Source organism: Sus scrofa, chromosome 4 (assembly GCF_000003025.6).
Source record: "Sus scrofa isolate TJ Tabasco breed Duroc chromosome 4, Sscrofa11.1, whole genome shotgun sequence".
NCBI classification, from domain to species: Eukaryota; Metazoa; Chordata; class Mammalia; order Artiodactyla; family Suidae; genus Sus; species Sus scrofa.
In genome coordinates, this window is record NC_010446.5 from 68,917,260 (window position 1) to 68,934,751 (window position 17,492).

At 40.5% G+C, this 17,492-nt stretch overlaps 1 protein-coding gene across 7 annotated transcripts in view; it reads right to left on the reverse strand.

The window, feature by feature from the left end:
• MTFR1 (mitochondrial fission regulator 1) overlaps positions 1-17,492 on the reverse strand; it is a 67,145-nt gene that overhangs the window by 14,406 nt on the left and 35,247 nt on the right. The gene's annotated exons all lie outside the window — the stretch shown is intronic.

The window sequence follows — 17,492 nt, forward strand, 5'->3', positions numbered from 1 at the left end:
GTCTAATCACTTATAATGGAGCATGATAATGTGAGAAAAAAGAATGTATACATGCATATGTAACTGGGTCACCCTGCTGTACAGTAAGAAACTGATAGAACACTGTTAACCAGCTATAATGGAAAAAAATAAAAATTATAAAAAACGAACAAACAAAAGGGACCTCAATGCTTCTATTTTAGGGCCACAGCCTTGGCAAATGGAAGTTCGCAGGCTAGGAGCTGAATCGGAGTTGCAGCCACCAGACTATGCCATAGCCATGCCAGAGCTGAGCCACATCTGTGACCTACACTGCAGCTGTTGGCAACACCAGATTCTGAACCCACTGAGCGAGGCCAGGGATCAAACCCACATTTTCAGGGATACTAGTCGGGTTAACATATTGAGCCACAATGGGAACTCCTTAATGCTTCGTATAAAAATGAAGATTTCTTTCCAATTCTGAGGCCATTCCATTAATTCAAAGAAAAATGAAAATGTGTATAGAAGAGAAAAAAAAGAGGACTTGCTTTATGTAGCCATTCTGCTGTAAGTTTTCTCATGTTATCTTTCAAAATTCTCTCAGAGCAGGTAATTAGTACTTCTAATTTAGTGTTGAAGAAACTGAAGTTCAGTGTATTTGGGAAAAAAATCATTGGTACAATAACCAATTAAATAAGGACTCATGTGTATGCCATTTTCCCAGAGACTTAATACTCTTTAACAATTTAACCAACTGTTATAAATTTCAAGGGAGAAATAAATATTGAACACCTTTGGCTTTCATATAAATATATAAATTTAAGAGGCAGAGAAACATTCAAATGGCACTATATAAATCTTTAAAGTACTCTCTTTTTTTTTTTTTGTTTTGTTTTGTTTTTTGTCTTTTTAGGGCTACACCCATGGTATATGGAAGTTCCCATACTAGGGGTCAAATCAGAACTGTAGCTGCTGGCCTACACCATAGTCACAGCAATGAGGGATCCGAGCTGTGCCTGCGACCTGCCCACAGCAACACCAAATCCTTAACCCACTGAGCAAGGCCAGGGATCAAACCTGCATCCTCATGGATACTAGTCAGGTTTGCTACCGCTAAGCCATGACGAGAACTCCCATGTTAGGTTTTTAAGATTTAAATTTGTTATAAGTTTAAGATATAAAAAAATTCCCATAGAAATGCAATTATTATCAAGGTGACAGATGAAAAAAGACTCGAACTGCCTGGTAAGTATTAAATAATTATCAAGACAAAGTAAAATTCCACCAACTCTCATCCTCCTATTTGGTCCTACTAATTAAAATACATTATATGGTAAATCTGTCCTCTCTTCAATCTATACAAAATGTACTTTAAAAATCTGGTATGTGGGAGTTCCCCTCGTGGCGCAGTGGTTAACGAATCCGACTAGGAACCATGAGGTTGCGGGTTCGGTCCCTGCCCTTGCTCAGTGGGTTAACGATCCGACGTTGCTGTGAGCTGTGGTGTAGGTTGCAGACGCGGCTCGGATCCCGCGTTGCTGTGGCTCTGGCGTAGGGCAGTGGCTGCGGCTCTGATTCGACCCCTAGCCTGGGAACCTCCATATGCCACAGGAGCGGCCCAAAGAAATAGCAAAAAGACCAAAAAAAAAAAAAAAAAAAAAAATCTGGTATGTGAAACTGATCAAGTAGAGCCTCCTCAAAGCTCTCTTCCACAGAAGATGGTGAGACTTTAAGGTATCAGCCTATTTATTGGGTGATTGACCACAGGAAAATACCAGAGTACCCTTCCTAGTCACCTAGATGTCTACACATCCAGTTAGTCACAACCGACGCAGAGTGATACAGTATCACAGTGCAAAAGAAAAAGTCTGCCCAAGTTTTCTAGTCATGTGGGCAATGTCACTAACCTTGGAAATCTGGGGCCATTTCTGACATGACTGTTGACTTCCTCCTCTAAAGCACTACACAAATCCAGTTGAGTCTCCTGTTATCCTTCTCACTTTATTCAAGTTTTTACCTAAAGTACTTCCAGGTATCTTTTAAAACATCCTTTAGCCAATTATTTTGAATATGCAGACAAAATTATTTATCCAGATCCTTCACATCAAAATTATTTATCCAGATCCTTTACGTCAATTACTCTAATCACAATCCCCATAATAGCTACATATAATGTCATATCAAGTGCAAACCTAACATTTGTGATAATGGCCCTCTAGATACTTGCCTTTCTAGGAAGATAAAGATCAACTTTTCCCTATTCTTCCTCCTAACTACAACTAAAATCTCTGGACATTATATATAAAACAAATATAAGAAAATTCTTAAAGATAGACAGAAGGCAGACTGGCTGGGACCTTGGGATATGAACAAACAAACAAAACCCCAGCACAGAAGTTCCCTGAGTTTTTCTTTTGCCTTATACATACCAGACCAGGTGCTGGAGTAATGGGTAACCTAGAAATGCTAATGGATGTAGTGGTGGAGGTGGAGAGCCCTAACAAATCCAGTTGGCTCTCTCAGCCAAAGGACAAAGAAAGGGGCAGCCTCCCACAACAGGTATAAAGTAACTGCTCTACATCACAGAAAACACTGTGCCCCACCTCCACCATGCAGCAAAGGCCAAACCTCATCCTGTCTGGGCTGTAATGAGGTGCCTCAAATCCTCTAAGATGGTGTCAGAGGAAGTAGGGACTTACCTTCTTGTGGGCAGTGGAGACAATATGGACAGCCTGGAATTACACCCCATTCATCAATAATGACGCATCCTCTCTGTCCGCAGGGACAGTGTCCCAGGAGGCCTTGTGGGGCTGGGGCACCCAAGGCTACCTGAAGTAATAAGGAGCCCAGCCCATGGAGGGGACGGGGGAGGCTGAGTGGGAAGCCTGGACTTCTGCTCCCACCTGGTAGTAAGGACAAGGGGACACCTACACATCCCTTGCCAGAGTGCCATCAGGGAAAGCCAGCTAAAAGAAAAGGTTTAAAGATCCAGAGGCTCAGATGCCCCCCAAAATCTAGATGTCAATAAAATCACTCCTCACACCAAGAACCAGAAAGAACACCAACTGCATGAAAAAAGATGATCAACAGATGCTAACTCTGAGAAAATGAGATGTTAGAATTATCTGACAGTTTTAAAGCAGCTACAATAAAAAGGCTTCAATGAGAAATTAACAGTACTCTTGAAATAAACGAAAAAAAAAAATAGTGTCAACAAAAAAAAGAAAGGGGAACCAAATGAAAATTTCAGAACTAAAAAACAAAAAACAAAATGAATAGGATCAAAAGCAGAATGGAGAAGACAGAGGGAATCAGTGAATTTAGAGACAGAACAATAGACAGAACAATTATCCAATGTGAGAAACAAATGAACCAACTAGGAAAAAACATGAGCAGAATATCAGTGACCTGCATCACTACAACGAAAGATCTAAAGGGCAAGGCTGAAAAAATACTTACAAAAATAATGGCAGACAACTTAAAGTATTTATAGAAATGACAAAAGATATAAACCTAAAGCTTCAAGAAATTGAATCTAAACAGGATGAAACCAAAGAAATCCATACCAAGAACCATCTTACTCAAAGTTCTGAAAACTAAAGACAAAGAAGAAATTTTTAAAGCAGCTAGAGAGAAAAGACCACTCATCTATTAGGGAAAAACTGAATGACAGAGGATTTCTCAAATGAAATGGAGGTGGCTTGAAAATATTGCACATTTTTGCAGTGCTAAAAGAAAAGAACTACGAAATCTTAACCTTATATTCAGCAAAAATATCCTTCAAGATCAGGGAAATCAAGAAATCTCAAATGAAGGAAAACTAAAAGAATTAACTGCAAGCAAAACGTACACAAAAAGAATGGCTCAAGGAAGTTTTCTAAACAGAAAGCAATGAAAAGGGGAACTCTGCACTGAACAGAAAGAAAAACAGTGAATAAAGACTTATTTTCTCAGAGAAATGCAAATCAAAACTACAAAGAGGTACCACCTCACACCTGTCAGAATGGCCATTATTAGCGAGTCTACAAATAGCAAATGTCGGAGAGCTTGCAAAGAAAAGGGAACCCTCCTACACTGTTGGTAGCAATGTAAACTGGTACAACCACTATGGAAAACAGTATGGAGGTTCTTCAGGAAACTAAATACAGAACTACCATGTGATCCAGCAATCCCACTCCTGGGCATGTATCCGAACAAAACTTTCATTCAAAAAGATACATGCACCCCTGTTTCACTGCAGCACTATTCACAATAGCCAAGACATGGAAACAACCTAAATGTCCATCAACAGCTGAACAGATTAAGATGTGGCATATACACACGCACACACATACACACACAATGAAATACTATGCAATCATAAAAAAGAATGAAATAATGCCATTTGCAGCAGCATGTATGCAATTAGAGATTCTCATACTAAGTGAAGTAAGTCAGAAAGAGAAGGACAAATACAATATGGTATTACTTACATGTGGAATCTAAAATAGGGCACAAATGCACCTATCTACGAAACAGCAACAGACTCACAGACATAGAGAAGAGACTTGCGGTTGCCAAGGGCAGGGGGAGTGGGACGGATTGGGAGTTTGTGGTTAATAAATGCAAACTATTACATTTAGAATGGATGGACAGTAAGGTTCTACTGTGTAGCACAGTATATCCACTCTTCTAGGATAGACCATAATGAAAATAACATTTAAAAAAATAAGAATGTATATATATATATGTATGACTGAGTCACTTTCCCATACAACAGAAACAGGCACATTGTAAATCAACTATCCCTTAATTTAAAAATGCTTCTACAGAGAAAATTTCTATGAAAATTATAAATGGGAGGGTAGAGAGTCATAAAAGAGGACTTGAATAATGACAACACCAACAGAATGTAATAAATTACCTAATTTAATACCTAAATAAATCACCAAAAGAACTTCACAAAGAACACTCAAAAGCACAAATAAACCAAAATGGAATCCAAAAGAAATAATTAAGTCATTCACAGAAAAATATGAAAAATGAGCCACGTCTGCGACCTACACCACAGCTTGCCGCAACGCTGGATCCTTAACCCACTGATTGAGGCAGGGATCAAACCTGAACCCTCATGGATGCTAGTTGGATTCATTTCTGCTGAGCCACCATGGCAACTCCCTTGATTCTTGTTTTATTCAGCTAACACCATTCCGATGAAATTACTCTTGCTAAAATTAATTGTGAAATAAAATTCAAACTTGCTAGATTTTGATTTGCTTAGCCTCTAAGTATTTGACATTGATGCCTAGTTTACTCCACTCTCCTACCTCTGTTTCCACGACAACATACTCCACTGGTTCTCCTTCTGTCTCTTCAGCTCTGTTGGGGGATGGGGGCTGGTGAAGGAAAAATGCTCTTCATGTCTTACTCCTTAAGTACTTTGGTTAGGAGCCATTCTATCCACATGTTGAAGTCCAAACATTCTTTATTAATATTTAGCTACATAAACTGTTTCTAGAGCAATGTCAATGTCCCACACTGGACCACCTCCTATTCCCACCTACCAAAAAGAAATGTTTTCCTATATTCCTGTTAATTGTTCCATCATTCACATAATATCCTAGCCAGAAACCTGGGAGTTATTCCAGACTCTTTGGGAGTTCCTGTCATGGCTCAGTGGTAACAAACCCACTTAGTACTCGTGAGGACACCAGTTCGATCCCCGGCCTTGCTCAGTGAGGTAAGGATCTGGTGTTACTATGGCCATGGTATAGGCTGGAGGCTTACAGCTCCAATTCAACCCCTAGCCTGGGAACTTCCATACGCTGCAGTTTCAGCCCTTAAAAAAAGACAAAAAGTTTCTAAGTCTTTTCAATTCTTCTGATTATCTCCTGATTTTGTCCCTCTTATCCATGTCTTCTGTTGCTTTATTAACTTAGTCAAACTTTTTTTTTCCCCTCCTGAACCTGCAGCATGTGAAAGTTCCCTGGCCAGGGACAGAACCTGCACCACAGCAGTGACCTGAGCAGCAGCAATGGCAATGCCAGATCCTTAACCCACTGAGCCACAAAAAACTCCTACTTTATCTCTTATTTAGCCTATTTTATGGCATGGCTCCCTTCTATTCTTCATATTGTTTACAGGGAAATTTCACTAAAATACAAATTTGATAATATTACTATGGTGCTTAAATTTCTTCCATGCCTCCACATTGCTTTCAAGAAAAAGTCTAATAAATTTCTTAGCCTAACATGTATGACCTTTAAACCAACCTCAACCCTACTTTCCATATTCATCCCCTACAGCTTACCTTTATTCGGCCATTCTCCGGCCTCATGGGTCCATTTGGAGTTTCCTACACATGCCATGTGGCCTCTTCATTAAACACATTCACTTATCCTGGATACAGCCTTCCCATTTGTGTGGCTCCTACTGCCTCTGACCACTTAGCTTTAGTGTCCCCTCCTCTGAGAAGCCTTGCTGAACCTCTCACCCCACGCTGGCCTTCTGTATTTAGTTTGCAGTCTTTCCAGTATTAGTATTATTGATTTCCTTTTTCAACCTTCTCTAGCAAGTAGTTCCAAGTATTTCTGGAAAGCTGAGACTGTGCCTTATTTTATCTCTGTATCCTTGATGCCTAATAAGGATGAAGAGTTGGGAGGCTCCAATCAAGATGGCAGATCTCCTTCCATAGATACATAAAAAATACATGTACAAATGGAACAGTTCTTGTAGAACACCTACTGAACACTAGCAGAAGACCTCAAAACCTGAAAGGAAGAGAGGTTGCCGTGTAACCAGGTAGGACAGAAAAAAAAGGAAAAAAAAGACGAAGGAGTAGGACTGGACCTGCGCCCCTGAGAGGGATCTGAGGGAGAGGAGTGGTTCTGGCACCCTGGGAAGCCCCTCAGAAGTGGGGACACAAAAAACCAAAAAAACAAAAAAAAAAAACAACAAAAAAAAGGAGTTCCCGTCGTGGCGCAGTGGTTAACGAATCCGACTAGGAACCATGAGGTTGCGGGTTCAATCCCTGCCCTTGCTCAGTGGGTTAAGGATCCGGCGTTGCCGTGAGCTGTGGTGTAGGTTGCAGACGCGGCTCGGATCCCGCGTTGCTGTGGCTCTGGCGTAGGCTAGCAGCTACAGCTCCAATTCGACCCCTAGCCTGGGAACCTCCATACGCCGAGGGAGCGGCCCAAGAAATGGCAAAAAGACAAAAAAAAAAAAAAAAAAAAAAAAAAAGAAGTGGGGACATCAGCCAGGACAGAAAAGGAGCTTCAGAGGCTCAGAGGAGAACACAACAAGCAATTTGTGACCAGAAGGACAGAAAAAGACTTCTATGCCACTGCCCCATGAGGCCCAGCCTGAGAGGCACGTCCAATGGAACAGGCGAGAGCTGTGCTGAAACTCAGGGTTTAGAGCACAGACCTGGAAGGAGGACTGGTGCTGACTGTGCAGAGACAACCTGAAGAGGCTGGAGTGCAGTACAATGCAACCAGGAGTGTACAGGAAAGAAGCCCAGGCCAGTTGCAAAAGGTAAGCACCACTGTTAAGAGATGTGCGAAGGGAAGGGCAGGGCCACCATTACACCCCCTCCCCACTTGCTGGCCCTGCCTCTATAGGCTCCAGGAGAGGCTCCCACCTGGGCAGGCTAGCATGCCCCAGCCATCACCTTGGCAGGCCCTAGGAGCAGGCACTGGTGGACTGCTCATGCAGAAGTGGGCTGAAACCAAAGCTGAGCCCAAGGGGATGCATGACATAGGAAGCAGGGCTGAAATATCTCCCCAAAGCTGTCTGATCCTGAGATTTCTTTTTTTTCTTTTTTAGCAGGTTTTTTGTTTGTTGGGTTTTTTTGCCTTTTTTTTTTTTTTTTTTTTTTTTTTTGTCTTTTTGCCATTTTTTGGGCTGCTCCTGTGGCATATGGAGGTTCCCAGGCTAGGGGTCTAATCGGAGCTTTACCTGCCAGCCTACGCCGGAGCCACAGCAACGCGGGATCTGAGCCGCATCTGTGGCCTACACCACAGCTCACAGCAACGCCGGATGGTTAATCCACTGAGCAAGGGCAGGGATTGAACCCGCAACCTCATGGTTCCTAATTGGATTCGTTAACCACTGCGCCACGATGGGAACTCCTGATCCTGAGATTTCTATCACCACCACTGGCTCTCTAAATTCAGCACCTGAGGGACATCCAAACAAACAACAGGTGCTCATGAAACCAAGTGGAACAGGTCTAGCCTTAGCAGCTGTGACCTTTGTGGGTGTGTGCATGTGAGGTCTGAGCCAGGCCACGGTGTGAGCTGCCTCCACAGCTCCCCCAGAGGATCTAGGTGTGCAACTACTGCAATCCTGGAACCTGACCTCAGCGGGTTTGTGCTGGTGGCCCTATGAAAACAATGCCTGAGAGACACCAGAGCTGACTGCTGGCATTCCCATGGTTGGGCTGGGGCTGAGTGCCAACAACTGTCCTTTGTGAGCCTACACAATGGATGAACAGCAGGGCATACTCAGTGAACAACTTTAGCAGAGGAATATTCAGTGGCTCCTTTCCTAGTGGGAGCACTCTAATCCCACCTACCTTACACAGCAACTCAGAAACACACTTTTTTGGGGGGCCTTTATTGCAACAACTAGGGAGCAGATCCTGCCCCTGACAGGCCAGTGATAAGTACAAAGCCAAGAGGAGGCCCCACTCAGTATCTCGTGCAGGTTCTCATCACCACAACACCAGTCACAGCTCCTATCAAGGAGGTAACAGTCAACATATGCTGGGCTAAGAGGTGGCAGTCATCCATGCTCAAAACAGCCCTCTCACCAAAAAATATTAAACCCACACAGGCTACACAGGGATGTTTCCACATAAAAACAGCCCTCTATATCCACAATAGATCATTGTTTCTCCTAAACCCATACAGCAAGAAAGAAAGTAAAATGAAGAAGCAGAGGAACCATTCCCAATTAAAAGATTGAGAATTTGCCTGAAAGAACAATAAAACAGACATCCTCAGTCTAATACACCCAGAGTTCAAAAGAGAAATAATGAGAAGACTAAAGGAATTAAGAAAAGATTATTGAAAGAAATGCAAATTACTATAAAAAGGAACTAAAGACTATAAGGAACCAAGAAAAATCAGAAAATTCATTTCAAGAGACAAAGGCTGAACTAAAGGCAATGAACTACAGAAAGAATAAAGAACAAGAACAAGTAAATGATGTGGAAGATAAAATAATGTAAATCAACCAATTAGAACAGCATACAGAAACCCAAAAGAGAAAGAAAGCAATGCAAGAGACCTATGGGATAGGAGTTCCCGTCGTGGCACAGTGGTTAATGAATCCGACTAGGAACCATGAGGTGGCGGGTTCGGTCCCTGCCCTTGCTCAGTGGGTTAACAATCCAGCGTTGCTGTGAGCTGTGGTGTAGGTTGCAGACGCGGCTCGGATCCCGCATTGCTGTGGCTCTGGCGTAGGCCGGTGGCTGCAGCTCCGATTCAACCCCTAGCCTGGGAACCTCCATATGCCGCGGGAGCGGCTCAAGAAATAGCAAAAAAAAAAAAAAAGAGAGACCTATGGGATAATGTAAAGAGTGCTAATCTAAGCATAATAGGGATTCCCAGGAGACGAAAGAGAAAAGGGGGTTGAAAATGTATCTGAAGAACTTAGGGATGAAAATTTTCCAAACTTAAAGAAGGAAACAAATATCCAGGTACATGAAGCACAGAGAGTCTCAAATAAGATAAATGCAAAAATACTTACACCAAGACATTATAATAAAAAAAACAAAAGTTGGGGAGTTCCCTTTGTGGCTCAGTGGTTAATGAACCTGACTGGAATCCACGAGGATGCAGGTTCGATCCCTGGCCTTGTTCTTCAGGTTAAGGATCAGGTGTTGCTGTGAGCTGTGGTTTAGGTTGCAGATGTGGCTCAGATTCCACGTTGCTGTGGCTGTGGTGTAGGCTGGCAGCTACAGCTCAGATTGGACCCCTAGCCTGGGAACCTCCATATGCTGTGAGTTCAGCATAAAAAGACAAAAAAAAAAAGCAAAAGTTAAAGAGTAAGAGAGAATAATAAATTCAGCAAGAGAAAAAGAGTTAATTACAAAGAAATCCCCATAAAGCTATCAGATGATTTCTCTACAGAAACAATGTAGGACAGAAGCGAATGGCAAGATACAGTCAAAGTCCTGAATGGGAAAAATCCCTGGGTATCCTTCAAAGTCCTGCAAGATACTCTATCCAGCAAGATTATTTAGAGTAGAAGGAGAGGTAAAGAAATCTCAGAAAAATGAAAATTAAAAGAATACAACAATACTAAACCTATCCTAAAGGAAATACTGAAGGGTTGTCTCTAAATAGAAGAAAGAATCTATAAGAAAGAGAAAATCATAATTGGAAAGTTACTTAAATAAGCTAGTACAAATTAAGAAAAGACTCAAAAAATGTCTATGAAAGCGATAACCACAAAAGAAGACATCAAGGAGTTATCACTGTGGCACAGCGGAACGAATCTGACTAGGAATCATGAGGTTGTGGGTTCAATACCTGGCCTAATCAGTGGGTTAAGGATCCAGCTTACCATGAGCTGTGGTGTAGGTCACAGACATGGCTTGGATCTGGTGCTGCTGTGACAGAGGCCTGCAGCTGTAGCTCTGATTCAACTCCTATCCTGGGAACCTCCATATGCCGTCGGTGTGGCCCTAAAAAGCCCAAAAAAAAAAAAAAAAAAAAAAAAAAAAAAAAAAAGTAGACATTGAAATCATAAAATGTGGGAGAGTAAGAAAATGTAGATTTTCATTTTCTAAATGTGTTTGAGTCTATATGGCCACCAGTCTAAACCTGGCCTCTTCCACGTGCTGTGAAAGTACACACAAACACACACGAAAAGCAAGTAGATATAGTAAGGGGTTAACATAATTGAAAAACAGGGCAACCACAAATCAAAAACATACAAGAGATTCACAAAATCAAAAAGGGAAGAGAACATAAGCATAATACAAAAGAAAATCATCAAACCACAAAAGGAAAAACAAAAATAAATAAAGAAGAAACATAAAATCAACAGGAAAACAAGACTTAAAATGGCCATAAATACATATCTATCAACAATTACCTTAAATGTCATTGGATTAAATGCTCCAATCAAAAGGCACAGAGTGCAGATTAGATTAAAAAAACAAGAGCCTACAATATGCTGCCTACAAAGAACCAGTATAGGGCAAAGGACACACATATAGTGAGGAAGGGGATGGAAAGATATTACATGCAAATGGAAATGATGAGGTTGCAATATTCATATCAGACAAAATAGAAAACAAAAGCTATGTGGCATTCCCATTGTGCCTCATTGGTAACAAACCTGACTAGTATCCATGAGGATGTGGATCCTTAACCTACTGTGCCCATCAGGAACTCCTATAGCTTATTTATTTATTTGTTTGTTTGTTTTAGGGCCACACCCACAGCATATGGAAGTTCCCAGGCTAGGGGTAAAATCAGAGCTGTAGCTGTCAGCCTACACCACAGCCACAGCAACTCGGGATCCAAACCGCGTCTGCAACTACACCACAGCTCACAGCAACACTGGATCGTTAACCCACTAAGCAAGGCCAGGGATCAAGGTTGTGGGTTCACACAATGTTCATGGAACATTCTTTAGGCTGACCACATACTAAGACACAAAACAAGCCTCAACAAATATAAAAGAAGAGAAATTATTTCAAGCATTTTTCTGACCATGACTGCATGAAGCTAGAAATCAACCAGAAGAAAAGAGATGAGGAAAAAAAAAAATACATGGAGACTACACAACATGCTGCTCAAAAACCAAGGGGTCAACAATGAAATCTAAGAAGAAATTAAAACATACCTCAAGGCCAGTCTCCCAAGGCAATAGAAATAAAAACAAGTATAAATACAAATAAATGGGACCCAATGAAACTTACAAGCTTTTGCACAGCAAAGGAAACCGTAAGAAAAACAAAAAGACAACCTACAAAATGGGAGAAAAAAGTTGTAAATGAGGCAGCCAAGAAGGGCTATATATACAAAATATGCAAAGAATTCATACAAATCAGCAACAACAACAACAAAAACTCAAAAAATGGCCCTACCTAGACCTAAATAGACATTTCTCCAAAGACATATAGATGGCCCAAGGCACATGAAAAGATGCTCATTATTGCTAATTAGTATAGAAATGCAAATCAAAAACTACAGTGAGGGTTAGGGTTAGACCACCTCACAGTGATTACAATGGCCATCATTACCAAGGCTACAAATATGCTGGAGAAAAGGGAACACTTCTGCACAGTTGGTGGGAATGTAAATTGGTACAACAACAATGGACAACAGTACGGAGGTTCCTCAGAAAACTAAATATAGAACTACCATATGATCCAACAATACCATTCCTGGACATGTATCTGAAGAAAACTACAATCAAAAAGATACATGCACCTATCTGTTCATAGCAGCAACACTCATAATAGCTAAGGCACAGAAACAACCTAAATGTCCATTGACAGATAAATGGATTAAGAAGATGTGGTACATATATACAATGAATACTACTCAGACATAAAAAAGAATGAAATGTCATTTGAAGAAACATAGATGCAATTAGAGATTCTCATACTGAGTGAAGTCAGAAAGAGAAAGACAAATACCATATGACATCGCTTACATGCAGAATCCAAAATATGGCACAAATGAACCTATCTACAGGAAGAGATGCACAGACAGAGAACAGACCTGTGATTGCCAAGGGGGAGGGGGAGTGGAAGGGTGTGGGGGCTTAGGGTTAGTAGATGCAACTATTATTTAGAATGGATAAGCAATCAGTTCCTACAGCACAACACAAGGAACTGTATCCAGTCTCTTGGGATAGAACATAATGGAAGATAATATGAGAAAAAAAAATTTATATATGACTGGGTCACTTTGCTGTACAGCAAAAATTGGCACACCATTGTAAATCAAGTACACTTTAATAAAAAAATTAAAATAAAAAAATACTTCAAGGCAAATGACAATGAAAACACAACCATAAAAAATCTATGGGACTCAGTAAAAGCAATTCTTAGTGGGAAGTTCATTGCAATATAGGTCTTCTTTAAGAAACAAGAAAAATATCAAATGAACAACATAAACCACCACCCAAAATAATCAGAAAAAGAAGAATGAATAAACAAACCAAAAAAGCCTGAAAGTCAGCAGAAGGAAGGAGATAATAAAGAGGGGGAAATAAAATAGAGATTAAAGAAACAAAAGAAAAAAGTCACGAAATCAAGAAGTGGTCTTTTGAAAGAATAAACAAAAGTGACAAACCTCTGGGCCAGGCTCACAAAGAAGAAAAGCGAGAAAACTCAAAGAAAATAATACATGAAAGAAATTACAAATGATACCAGAGGAATCAAAAAAAAACTTAAGGGAATACTATGAACAATCATATGCCATTGAATGTGACAACCTAGAAGAAATAAACAACTTTCTAGAAACATACTGCCCACCAAAACTGAATAAAGAAGAAACAACTTATTGAGCCAAATTCTAAAAGGAACATACCCACTATACCCACTTTTGTAAGGGTTTTTTTAAATCATGAATGAATTCTGCTAAAATTCCTCCAAAAGACTGAGGAGGAAAGAATACCCCCAAAGGTATGCTATGAAGCCACCATCGCCCTGATAAATAAACCAAAGACATTACCGAAATAGAAAATTATAAGCCAAAACCTTTGATGAATATACATGCAAATATTCTCAATAAAATATTACCAAACCAAATCCAACAACACATTAAAAAAGGTCACACACCACGACCAAGTTTGATTCATGCCAGGGTCAAAGAATAGTTCAACATATGCAAATCAATCAATGAGATACACATCAAAAGACAAAAACCACATGATCTCATTGGATGCAGAAAAAACATTTGATAAAATTAAATATCTAGGGGTTCCCATTTTGTCTCAGTGGATTCAGAACCTGACTACTGGAGTTCCCACTGTGGCTCAGTGGGTTACCAACCCAACTAGTATCCATGAGGATTTGGGTTCGATCCCTGGCTTCACTCAGTGGGTTAAGGATCTGGTGTTGCTGTGAGCTCTGTTATAGGTTGCAGATGTGGCTTGGACCTGGGGTGGCTGTGGCACAGGCTGGCAGCTGTAGCTCCAATTTGACCCCTAGCCTGGGAATCTCCATATGCCTCAGGTGCAGCCCCAAAAAGAAAAAAATTAAACACCCAGGAGTTCCCACTGTAGCACAATGGGTTAAGAACTTAACTGCAGTGGCTTGGGTCACTGCAGGTGTGTAGGTTCAATCCCTGATCTGGTGAAGTGTGGTACAGGATTTGGCATTGCCACAGCTGCAGTTTGGATTCAATCCATGGCCCGGAAACTTCCATATGCCACAGGTGTGCCTATTTAAAAAAAAAAAAGAATTCATTCATGATATAAAAAAAACCCTTACAAAAGTGGGTATAGAGGGAACATACCTCAACATAATAAAAGCTCTTTATGACAAATCCACAGCCAATATCATACTCAATGGTGAAGAGCCGAAAAGCCTTTCTACGAAAATCTGGAAGAAGACAAGGATGCCCATTCGCACCACTTTTCTTCAACCTAGTATTGGAAGTCCTAGCCACAGCAATGAGACAAGGAAAAAAAAAAAAAAAAAAGGTATTCAAATCTGTAGGGAAGAGGTAAAACTATCATTATATGCAGATGATATGACACTATATAGAGCAAACCCTAAAGACTCCACACAAAAACTACTATAACCAATTCAGCAAGGGAGCAGGATTCAAGATTAATGTATAGAAATTGGTTCCATTTCTTTACACTAACAATGAAATATAAGAAAGAATATAAATGATACCTTTTAAAATTGCATCAAAAAAATTACATAGGAATAAACTTCACTGAAGAGGTAAAAGACAGATGCTGAGAACTACAAAACATTAATAAAGGAAATTAAAGAGGATTCAGAAAAACAAAAAGATATTCCATGCTCCTGGATTGGATTAATATTGTTAAAATGGCCATCACACTACCCAAAGCAATCTACAGATTTAATGCAATCTCTCTCAAATTATGTATGGCATTTTTCACAGAACTAGAAAAAATAATCCCAAAATTTATATGGAAGCATAAAGGACCAGAATTACCACAGCACTCATGAGGAGAAAGAACAAAGCAGGAGTACAACCCTCCTAGACTTCAGACAATACCATAAAGCTACAGTAATCAAAACAGCATGACACAGGCACAAAAACAGACACATGGATCAACAGAATAAAGAGAGAGCCAAGAAATAAACCCACACACTTGTAGACAATTAAATCTTTGACAAAAGAGGCAAGAATATGCAATAGGGAAAAGACAGACTCATTTCCAAATGCTGGGAAAGTCAAACAGCCACATGTACATCAATGATATTAGAACACAACCTCACACCGTACATAAAAATTAAGTCAAAATGGCTTAAAGATTTAAATATAATAAGACTAGACACTATGCAACTCCTAGAAGAGAACACAGGAAAACACCTTCTCTGACATTAGTCATAGCAATGTTTCCTTAGGTCAGTGTCCCAAGGCAATATAAATAAAAGCAAGAACAAATAAACACGAGTTAGTCAAACTTAAAAGCTTTTGCACAGCAAAGGAAACCATAAACAAAATGAAAAGACAACCTATGGACTGGGGGAAAACATATGCAAATGATGTAACTGATAGGGGTTTAACTTCCAAAACATACAAACCCCCTCATACAACAACAAAAAAACAAACCACCCAATTGAAAAATGGCCAAAAAACCTAAATGGGCATCTCTTCAAAGAAGACACACAGATGGCCAACAGGCACATGAAAAGATACTCATCTGGGAGTTCCTGTTGTGGTGCAGTGGTTAACAAATCTGACTAGGAACCATGAGATTTCGGGTTCGATCCCTGACCTTGCTCAATGGGTTAAGGATCTGGCATTGCCTTGAGCTGTGGTGTAGGTTGCAGACGCGGCTCGGATCCCTCGTTGCTGTGGCTCTGGCATAGGCTAGTGGCTATAGCTCCGACTGGACCCTTAGCCTGGGAACCTCCATATGCCAAGGCAGCGGCCCTAGAAAAGGCAAAAAAAGAAAGAAAAGGTACTCATCATCACTAATATTAGAGAAATGCATATCAAAACTACAATGAAGTACTACTACCTTCACACAAGTCAAAGTGGCCATCATTAAAAAGTCTACAAATAATAAATGCTGGAGAGGGTGTGAGGAAAAAGGACTCCTCTTACACTGTTGGTGGGAATTTAAATTGGTACAGCCCCCATGGAAAACACGTTCTTTGAACAACCAATACAAATTCACTGGTGGCCTAGTGGTTAAAGATCCAACGTTCTCGGGTCACTTCTGTGGTATAGGTTTGAGCCCTGGCCTGGGAACTTCTGCATGCCACAGTCAAAACCAAAAAATAAATAAATAAATAAAAACAGAGTTATCATATGATCCAGCAATCTCACTCCTCAACAAAAAAAAAAAGATACATGTAGCCCTGTGTTCATAAAAACAATGTTTACAATAGCCAAGACATGAAAGCCAACTAAACGTCCATCAACAGATAAATGGATAAAGAAGATGTGGTATATATATACAATGGAATACTGCTCAGCCATTAAAAAGAATGAAATAGTGCCATTTGCACCAACATGGATGGAACTAGAGATTATCATACTAAGCAAAGGAGGTTAGAAAGAGAACAACAGGAATTCCCGTCATGGCTCGGTGAAAACAAATCTCACTAGGATCCATGAAGACGCAGGTTCGATCCCTGGCCTCACTCAGCGGGTTAAAGATCTGGCGTTGCTGTGAGCCGTGGTGTAGGTCAAAGACATGGCTCAGATCCTACATTGCTGCAGCCGTGGCAGTGGCGCAGCTATAGCTCTGATTCAACCCCTAGGCCTAGGAACCTCCATATGCTGTGGGTACAGCCCTAAAAATACCAAAGACAAACGAAAAAAAAGAAAGAGAACAACAGATACCATATAATATCACTTATATGTGGAATCTAAAATATGGCACAGATGAACCAATCTACAAAACAAACAACTCACAGACATGGAGAACAGACTTGTGGTTGCCGAGGGGGAGGGGTGGGATGGACTTCGAGTTTAATAAATGCAAAGTATTACATTTAAAACGGATGGACAGTAAGTTCCCTGTGCTATACAGTAGGACCTATATCCAATCTCCTGGGATAGACCATGATGAAAATAATATTTTTAAAAATAAGAATATATATATTCTTATACATATTCTGAGTCACTTTGCTATATAGCAGAAATTGGCACAACACTATTAAATCAACTATTCTTCAATAAAATTAAAAAAGAATGAACGAGTTCCCGTCATGGCACAGAAGAAAGGAATCTGACAAGGAACCATGAGGTTGTGGGTTCGATCCCTGGTCTCACTCAGTGGGTCAAGGATCTGGCGTTGCTGTGAGCTGTGGGGTAGGTCGCAGATGCAGCTTGGATCTCGTGTTGCTGCACCTGTGGTGTGGG